Source organism: Alligator sinensis, unplaced genomic scaffold, assembly GCF_000455745.1.
Source record: "Alligator sinensis unplaced genomic scaffold, ASM45574v1 scaffold1277_2, whole genome shotgun sequence".
Taxonomy (NCBI): Eukaryota; Metazoa; Chordata; order Crocodylia; family Alligatoridae; genus Alligator; species Alligator sinensis.
In genome coordinates this window covers 91,518-101,935 of record NW_005843023.1, presented here as the reverse complement: position 1 = coordinate 101,935, position 10,418 = coordinate 91,518, and the positions used below count along the sequence as shown (strand labels likewise).

The 10,418-nt window shown below is 43.6% G+C and overlaps 1 protein-coding gene across 7 annotated transcripts in view; it reads left to right on the top strand.

Moving 5' to 3' along the window:
- The window catches only part of LOC102375178, a 60,359-nt gene that overhangs the window by 4,511 nt on the left and 45,430 nt on the right, over window positions 1–10,418 (top strand). Inside the window, exon 1 of one of the 7 annotated variants that reach the window (XM_025193195.1) lies at window positions 8,916–8,936. The exons of the other annotated variants lie outside the window; for them this stretch is intronic. The gene's annotated coding sequence lies outside the window, so the exon portion shown is untranslated. Of the gene's footprint in view, window positions 1–8,915; window positions 8,937–10,418 lie in introns of those variants that run through there. 7 annotated transcript variants of the gene reach the window in all.

The following is a 10,418-nucleotide window of genomic DNA, read 5'->3' as shown; positions in this document are numbered from 1 at the left end:
TTGGTGGTTGTGGGGGGGGGGGGGGGGGGGGGGGTGTCAGACTCATCCAGCCCCCCAGGCCAGATCCAGATGTGGCGTGGGCAAGCAATAACTGTGGCAGCATGGGGGTTAATGCAGCTGTCTCTTGCTCCAACTGCTAATGTGTGTTCCCAAAAGGGCTGTGTAACCCCAACTTCAGTGACAGGCTTCCCTACCCCTGTTCACCTCGCACCCTGAATTCCTATTCTCTCTGGGAGCCCTGCAGGTCAGATGACATGACTCTGGATCTAGCATGCAGGTCATACATTTGACATGCCTGATTTAATCCTGAGGCTGCTGTCAATGAAAAAGCCCCACCCATTTGTTCCCCCTCCTTGTATGCCACAAGTAGAAGAAATGATCATGTAGTCACTCACAGAGTGGTGGCAGGTGTGCCCAGAGCTCCTTCAGGAAGATACCCAAGTCTGGAACATCCTTCTTCAACACCCAAGCAGACATTTTTTCCAGCATATGGTGCTGCAGACTGAGAGTGAGCAGATGGGGTTTGTTTGTCAGCAGCGATCTTAGGACACTGCCCTGCACAATATACAAAGCAGGTATTTCATTTGTTCTAGTCCTTCATGTGTCCATTCTTTCTGAAGGTGGTTCACCTGCCTCTCCAGGCAGATTATTCCAGTGCTTAATCACAGTCACTGTTTCCTACCCTAAGGTCTACTCTAAAGTTTTCCTTTGGTTAAGGTTTTAAAACTTTCCTTAGTGGAAATTCCAGTAGGCTCAATGGAAAGTACCTGGGTACAGCTTAAAGTGTGTCTTCCCGAACAACATTACAGGGAGGATGGTAGTTTTTGAGATGATTGGGAAGCTGGGCATGTACTGAAATGATTATTTTAATGCTGCTGGAATTGTAATGTGTGTGTTAGGATGCCTCTAGCCTTGTTATTATTTTTATTTAGTTCTAAATAAATAAGTTATGGGCTCAAAGCAGAAATTATTGATTGAGGCCATCTGGCTTGTGGTATACAGGAGTTCAGAATCCCAGTCTTAAAACCTATGATTATATAGACTTTAGGTCTATAAATTGTGGCAGCCTACAATTATATAAGAGGGGTACATCAGGACCTGGGAGAACAGCTGTTCACCAGAGCTCCCCAAGGGATAACAAGGTCTGATGGCCATAAACTCCAGGAAGGCCGATTTAGACTAGACATAAGAAAAAAGTTCTTTATGGTGTGAGTGTCCAGGGTCTGGGACAAATTCCTCCCAGAGGTGGTGCAAGCACCTACTCTGGACTCATTCAAAAAACATTTGGATGTATTTCTTGCTGGGGTCACTTGATCCCAGCTGACTTCCTGCCTATAGCGGGGGTTGGGGGCTGGACTCAATCTCACAAGGTCCCTTCCAGCCCCTAATGTCTACGAAATTTATGAAATCTATATTAATAAATAGATAATGGGCATATTTACATGTTCATTGATGCACAGTGGTTACTGTGCATTTAATTTAGTTTTTATATCATCAAGTACTAAGTAAATGCACGGTACCCAGAGTTACTGCGCAGTAGCGCCAGAAAATGCCTTTTTAGTAATGCTGTTATTCAGTAGCCTAATAATACTGTGCAGTCATGTATTAGCACTGTCTGTACTGTGATATGCCACTGCACTGTATTATTAGGCTACTGTGCAGTTAGGGTCCTGTATAGATGCGCCCACTGAGAATGATCCAGTTGAGCTATGTTGATTTCCACTACAAGCTAGTGGCTTCCTCTGGAGCAGGGGTAGACACCCCTGGCATAGGTGCCAGAGCATGGCACGCGCAGGCATTTTGCTTGGCATGTGCGCCTTGGGGCGGACAGCGGGGAAGGGGCTGGGGTTGCACTGCCACAACAAGATTGGGCCTATCGTAGCTCCCCCACTGTCCATTCCTGGCACGCCAATGTCTTACAAGTTGAGTTTGGGTGTTTTTGGCACTTTTCCCAAACACATTGCTGACCCTTGCCCTGGAGCATCAGTGCCCTATTGCGCCCCCCCCCAAAAAAAAATCCCAGGTCAATTACAGCAAAGAGGAACAAGCTGTAGAAATTTCAAGTGGGCGTTTCACTTGAAAAGTCGTTTTCTCTCTTTATTCCACCAGTTATCTACTACTGTAAACAAAGCATCTCCCTTTCCCACTCTACTGCATCCTCAAAGCCCTTGCAGACAGTTATAAATCTCTCCCTCTCCTATGAATTGGACATGTTAAGTCAGTTGAGCCACTCTTTATACACAACGTCCTTTAATTCTCTTTCTATTTTTGTCACCCTTCCCTGATTTCTTCTCCTAATTCATCAGTCTTCATATTATACTGAGTTTAATATCATAGGCTAAGCGTATCTATGTTTCACCAAAAAAAAATCAAAACTATTTTAGACACTTTACTGATAGCAGAACAACTTACAACACATTGCTTTCATGAATGTCTTCCTTTTCCATTCCTATCCTATCCCTGTACAAATCACAAATTTATCAAAACGACTCATTCAGGCTTTCACCATTGAGCTCAGTGCCATAGCAAGGAGTGGGGGTTGAGTGGGGAGACCACTCCAGGCACCCAAGTGAAGGGGTGCCAACAGGCATTGCCCAGCTGGGGCAGGGTGTGGGATGGAGTTGCAAGCGGCTTGTTTGGGGTGGGGGAGGCGGTGTGGGGATGGGGGAAGGGCAGCTGCTGCTGCGTGCACTCCTGGGCAAGCATGGGACAGGGCACGTACCCCTTGGATCTGTGCGTGGGGCAAGGGCAGGCTGCCGCTGCGGGCTTTGCCCCATGCCCCAAACTTCATTGCTATGGCACTGATTGAGCTGATTTAATCGGATATGCAGGTTCCATGGTATATTTTGGCGCCCAGACTGGATCATTGTAACTCGTAAAATCCTGTTTCTGCTGTAAACATTCACAGTAATTAACCTGAAATCTATTTTCCTATGAATGTACTGCAATAACAAGAGAAAGTACTTTTTTAGGGAATACATAGTTAATTTACAAAATTCATTGCCACAAGAGGTGGTTGAGGCAGATACCAAAGCCAGGATCAAAAAGGGACTAGATAAGTGCATGGGCAATAGATCTATTAATTGCTATTGAACTGAATGGTTGGAGATATTTCCTTTGGCCTCTCTAAATCAATAATAGTTGAGGCTGGGTGGTGAGGTGTATTAATAAGGGATAGATCACACTAGAGATATCTGATTTGATTCTCTTCCTCTATAGTATACATTTCTGCCACTGTCAGCAACAGAATACTGGGCTAGAAGGACCATAGGTTTGACCAAGTATGGCACGGCTAATGTTCTAATATTTGCTTAAACCTCACTGTTCTAGTAAACACTATTGCTAGGACATGGATTCTGAAACCTTCACATCACAGGGGCCTTATACATATTTATAAGAACTCTGAAACTGGTGAAGGGAGGAGTTACTTGTGAGATGATCACAAAATCATTCTGGAAACTTCTAGGACGCCAGTAGTTTCAGAGGAATCCTCACAGAGATACCCAGGTCAGATGATGGTACAATTGATCTTCAGCCATGTTATTCTTCTGACTTGCACTGTATAACAGGCAGGAGGTAGGAATAGCCCTGTAAGGTGGAGAAGTTTCAAAGGCTATCTGGGCTGCAGACTCAGAGGTGAACTGGGAGCTAAAGCTTTCTCTGTGGGTGTGTCTACATGAGATGCTAACTGTGCAATAGCCTAATAATACCGTGCAGTACGGCATCACAGCACCAACAGTGCTAATACGCTACTGCACAGTAGTATTAGGCTACTGTGCAGTAGTGTCACTAAAAAGGCATTTGCTGGCACTAATACACAGTAACTCTGGTTACTGTGCATTTATTTAGTACTTGATTATACAAGTACTAAATTAAATGCATAGAAACTGCACATTAATGAATGTGTAGATGCGCCCTGTGTTGCCAAGTAGCTTATTTAGGCAGCCAGAGCCCTACAATGTAACTATAGGGCTATATCAGCCATCCATCTGGTAGGTCAGCTAAGCACCAAGGGTATAATCCTGATCCCATTAATGTTAATGATGAAGCTTACCTTTATTTATGTATGTCAGGATTTTACCCTATGGGGAATAATCAGTGAGTGATGGTAAGCCCCTTAGGGTGAGGTTGAGCTGAATCCTCTAGGCACCAAGATGTCTGCCCACTTGCAGGTCCTTCTGTTCAGGTGAACATCCAGGACACAACAAATATCCAGCCACAAAAATACTGGTAGTACAGCATTATTAGCACCAGCGTGAAGTCATTGTACTACACTGAGGGTGAAGCAGAGTTCTAGATGGTAGCCTTTCCTAGTTAACCACACTCCCATTCTTAGCACACATGATGGAGATGTCAGCAGAAAGAAATACCTATTGTTTGAGAAAGGAAGTGACTCTTTTTCTCTTAAATTCTGGGAAACATAGATCTCATCATTTGCAGTGAAAGGGCTTTTAATAAAGGGAAATGCCACCTGTGCTATCCTGATGGGAAAATTGGAAGAATACATAACAGGGATTAAGCAACTAAGAATAAAGGGCATTTATAAAAGGAAAGAAATGGGGAAATGGACATCTATGATACCTCTGAATAGGAAATGAAGCCTTTCACCTGTAGGTCATTAGCTTAAATCTAGGCCACCGGTGACTGAAATTCATTACTCTCTGATGGTTGTTTAGAACTTCCTGCAGTTACTACTTTTTTAACCTGGTGCCTGCAGTGTGACAGAGGTGAGTTAAGGGATCTTAGCTCAGTTCCCAGAGGGCAACAATCATCTGACTGAAGTTATTTTCGAAGGCAACATCAGTAAAACAGCCAAGGCTTGAATGGCTGATGGAAACTGAACTAGCCCTCGGTCTTAGAGTCAGTTCCTTCAGAACATGAGTGAGGCGTGTTAGCAGGACAATAAGTTTGGAGCTTGGCAGTTCTGTATTGGCTCTGGCAATAAGCAAAGTACTTCACTCTTCGTGGTTGTGATTACTGGTGCAAGTAGCACATGTATTATAGCAGCCTCTTGTCATCATAAATAGGACCCCCTGGTGGCCAATACCATTCTCCTGCAAGTACCATCACTGCACCACATTCACTTGACAAAGGCAGGCTGGAGGACATTCTCAGTCATCACGCCTCAACTCTGGAACTCTCTCCTCCATGAGACCATGAGCTTGGACATCTTCTGGAAGTGCTATATGTCAGACTAGGTTCAAACACTGTTTCGCAGTTTTTATTTTAATAATTGATTGGCTTTTACAAGTTATTTTTTTTTCTTTTGTTTACTTGTTTTATACATTATTTGCTTGCTTCTATAAGTCTCTCTGAGCCTTTGCCAAGAAGAATGGTTTAATTCCATCCAGGAAGAGCACACGCCAACTGCAGATGCTTCCTCAGCCTGACACAAGGCATTTATACCCAAAAGCTTGCAAAGAAGAATTTTTCCACCTATTTGAGTTGGTCTAATAAGAGATATCAGATTCACCAAAAGAATTTTGTCTGCCTATCTCCTTAGACCAACATGGCTACAGCCTATACCCCTGTATACATACATACATACCTACATTCACATACACTAATATCAGGCTGTCAGTTGGCACTACTCTCCAGCACTGAATGTACATCCAGACAAAGCAAAATGATGAACTCTCAGACATGTGAGACTAAGGTATCTTCATTTATCAGTATGCAGGACCATGCTGATTAGAACTAAAAACAGCAGTATTTAAAGAACAGGTATACCAATAATAGGACCCCAAGCAAGAAAGCTGTAGAATCAGGGCTGAAGTGCTGGATTCCAATTTGGTGGCTCAGTCCTATATTTACAGGTGACCAAAGCCTGCACTATTCAAAGATTTAGAAGTATTATACAGCATCATATAAATTTTGAGTATTTATATCAGGGGCCAAACATTGCTCTCAGCTATTCTGGTGCAACTGCATTGACTTCACTGGGTTGTACTGGTAGAGCCAGGAGGTATAATGTGTCCTTGTGTTTTCTAAACATAGATTCAAGATGCAAAATATGGATCACGATATTGAGCACTGCTAAGTTTGAGGATTTTGATAGTTTTGGTTGCCCATTATAGGCAGAAGCCATTTGCATAATTTGGTTCCAAACTAGGTTTCTGAATGGCTTGGTGACATCAGACTAAGCGGTTGTATTCAGCCCTCTCCTGCATGTCATCCTAGTAGAGCTGTGCGAAGCTTCAGTCCCTGATTTGATTCGGTGGAGATTCAGCCTGATTTGGTGGCCAAATCTCTGAATTCAAATCGAATCAGAGGACCCTTGAATTTCTGAATTGAATCGGAACCCTCCAAACTGATTTGGAGAGATTTGGACAGATTCAGTGATTTGGACGTAGACACAGCTTTAAATGTTTATTCTACATATCTCTACATAGCAGGGGCTCTGAATGCTGCGATGCTGGGGCGCATGGAGTGTCCCACAGAAGTACGGGGTGCTCCCCAGTCTGCTCAGCAGCAGACCTGTAAGTGGACCAGAAGCACTTCCGGTCCACTTCCTGATCCACCCCACACCTTCCTGGCTTGGCGACTGATGCTTTCTGGGGAAGGGGGAGGGGGAGGCACCCAGGGTTCCAGCTGATCGCTGAGCCAGGGGAGCATGGGGGGCCCCCTGCACGTTCCCCAGCAGACCTGGAAGGGGACCAGAAGTACTTCTGGTTCCCTTCCTGTTTGCTGCTGAGCATATAGAGGGACCCCCACACTCCTGTAGGACACTCCATGCGCCCCAGCACCACAGCAATCACAAGCCGCGCTTGCTACTTCAAGGTATGTAGAAAAAACTTTTAAAGCTGTGCCCGTGTCCGAATCGCTGATTTACTGAATCAGCATCGAATCTTCAGATTCGGATTCGGCCGAATAGAATCAGGGACAGTGATCCGAAGCAATGGATCGAATCACTGTCCCTGATTCAGGCTGAATCCAAATCTGAATCAAATAGGGTCCGTTTCACACAGCCCTACCTCCTAGTTCTGAAGACACGAAATGATAATTTCAAAGTAGTTGTTTGGTTAGCTGTGCATCTTTGTTCCCTGGATCAGAAATCCCAGCAGCAATGCACTTCAGTCTGCCCCTACTGCCACTGGTTATTGTATAACAGGAAAAACGTGCTTGGAAAAGGAGATTTCTGCTTTTAAGAGAGACCAATAAAGGTAAGGAAAGCCTTGAGGTCACTGGAAAGCTTAATCTTATCTTTCAGGGTTTTAAAAACTGACAGCTTACATGTAGGCATCTGTCTTAGTTATTTGAAAAGGATGCCAGGTAAAGTTATTGTAAATTATTTGAGATGCAGCTGTTCCTTTCACTGCAGTTTAAATATGTTGTTCAAGAGCCCATTACCATGACGCCACTTAGCACCTTCAAATATTAACTAACTACTGTAACCCTCCTTACCTCTTTCTGTATTAGGTAAGTAAGTATGTGCTGTTATCCCCTTTTATTTTACAGATGCATAGGGGTGGATGACTTGCATGAGGTCAACAGTAGCAGAGAGAGCATTAGAACTAAGGAATTCTGTTCCAACAAGAAACACTTTTTTATTATGACATAGTGACTGAAGCTACAATAGCAAACACCATCCTCTAACAACTTTTTTCCTCAATCCCATGGGAGTCTGTTATAATGCGGTTACACTGTACATACAGTTCCCATAGTAGATCGGATTTTCTCTAGCAGGTGGTGAAGCAATACCCCAGCCTGCTGCTAGAAATTTCTGGCTGGCTGGCTGACTTAAAGTTTATGTTGTGGTATATCAGTGTAGCCTGGGTAGTACCCAATTATGTACTCCCCTCTCCAATTGAAGGGAATGTTAGCAGGGTAGGTGTTCTGTGGGGTGAAACTGCTGGCTGCATGCAGTTTCCCTCCTTCCGCTATAAAGATAGATCAAGACACTCAATAACTTAACTAAAACAAAGGGTCTCCGTAAGTGTCATGCAATCTTATACTCTGTATTGTGTATGATTTTTTTTAAAGTCTGACTAATGCAGGCTTCAGTCACCAAAGAATATAGGACTGGAACCAAGAAACTAGAATATAGTCCTTCAGCCTTGAAGTGGGCTCTTCTTGTTTGGGGTCTCATCATTAGTACTGGCTGACATCTTTCAGCTGATGCAAAAAGGAGATCTATTGGGAGTGCTCACTGGAAATAGTAGACTCAAGCCCAGTGGCCAAACACCAACATGAGTAATTGTTCCACCAACCTTAATCTCCTTTGTACACCTTACTGAAGAAGTCATTCATTTCCCCGTTTACAAAAGCTTCATGCAGCATTGATACCTCATTCTCTTCCCAAGGGGCTTTTGCTTCTGTAACAAGTAAGCAATGCTTCCATCTTCTTCACTTTGTTTTGGAGTCTTTTGAGATGAAAAGACATTGTTGCATAGAAATTTAGCAGACCAAATCTTCAGCTGCTAACTGACACAGTTCCATTGACTTCAAAGGAATTATTAATTTATACCAGCTGAAGACCTAGACCCCTCTTAGTGTTCAAACAGTAATTGAACCATATGTCTGTTAATTGGCTAAACACTTGAAAAAGTCAAAAACTAGGATTTCTGTGTGGTCCTCTTCATATTTCTTGCAAAACTGATTTGCTTCTTAGAAAACCAATGGCTTGGATTCCAGAAGTGTTTATTATAGAAAGAAAAAGAAATTGTTCCTCTACAGATGAGAAAAGGCTGGTCTTGTGGGTAAGGCATTCCCAAGACCCAGAAAATCTGTGCTCAGTTCTTGGTACGGGACAGGCCATGGGAGCATACCATTGAAATTAATGAAAGTTGGGTGCCTAACTACTATGAAAAACGTGGTGTCTCTGTGTCCTAGTTCTGTTTATGTAAATAATAGTGTTTTCCTATTTCAGAGGGAGTTGGGGGTTGAATGTATTGTGGACTTTGAGATGCTCAGATGCTGTTGATCACAACCCCAAGGTACCTAAACGGTCAGAAGTTTCATGTTCAATGCTTTTTCATTTCTTTCAACTACCGTCAAACTTCCTGGTGTACTAGCAGGGCCTTTGTGGTCATTTAAAGTATGAATTAGTGAATCTGACAGCTCCTTTTGAAAGCAGGGAGGCATCATTTTAATATGGCACTGATTAATTTCAGGCAAAGAAATGTTTGCGTGGGGGCCAGGGGAAACTGGTTAAGCAAGAAATAAGGGACATAAAGAAAATCCCAAGCAAAGCAAATACAGGTTATGATTAACAGCCAAATTCAGTACAGATTCCTATGAAAAAAGAATGTTACTCACTCTACATTGTGATTCCTGTGGAATAGATTCTTTCTTCCTGTGGAATAGATGACGAGGGCATTTATTTGTTTTTAAAAACAAAACCCAGTACTGAATATTATTTCCCCTGCCCCCAACTCTCGCTTTCTATTTGTTTGGGCTTAAAGTGCTATTCACTGGAGTAATGCCATCAGAAAGGCCCAGTACCCTTTTCTTTTCCATGTGGTTATGGTGCATTGTCACTGGTTCAGGGAAGAGGAGTTTGTGGCTAAGCAGGTGGCCTTCATGCTACTGAGTCAGAACTGAATCAAACTTTCCCTGGAATGGTGTTATGAGTAGTCTGTTACTGGAGGTGGCTTTTGGTGGGTGAAATGTAAAGCTGAGATCGTGACCCTTTATGGTTACCTAAATTCCTCTGGCACTCATCACAAGAATGTTACCCATAGTCCAACTTGAGGAGCTCTGTGAATACATTTCTCCTGGAGTTTCCACAGCCTATTATCATTACTCTTGTCCCAGATCTGTAGGGTAGACTTGAGGTTAACCGTTGCCTCAAGCCTACCCTAGAGCTCTCTGCATATCAGTGGTGAGAGAAACAGAGTTCCCAGGCAGAGATTTACACGCACACGCACACGCACATGCACATGCACACATACATACAAGCAGAAAACAAAGCTCCCCTTCCTTTCAATAAGTGTTGGTTTAATTGGTCAAGCAGTGGATATTCGAAGAGGATGAAATTCAATGCAATTTGATTCCCTATTAAATTCCCAGTGCCATACTGAATTCCCAGTAACAAAAGCCACTCCTATACATAAATTTTAGATATTATGTAGTTTGAGGAGGAGCAGCAGAAAGGAATCCTGATGGATCCTTAAGAGCAAATGCGACTCGCATGACTAAAGCAGAGGGATGTTTTTTCAGGCTCCAGCTTGACCTTACCAAGACCCAGAGCAGGGGTGGGCAATTATTTCCAGCAGAGGGCTACTTAAAGAGGTTTGGTGAGCTGTTCAGGGCCTCATTGGTAGCTCCGCCCCTTGAGAGGTGCTCCGCCCCTGGCCATCATCTTGGGATAGGAAGTCCCACCCCTAACCCCTGACATTTGCCACCAGAAGTCCCTTCCCTTGCCCCCTGGAAATACTCCTTTTGTGTGTGTGTGTGTGTGTGTGTGTGTGGGGGGG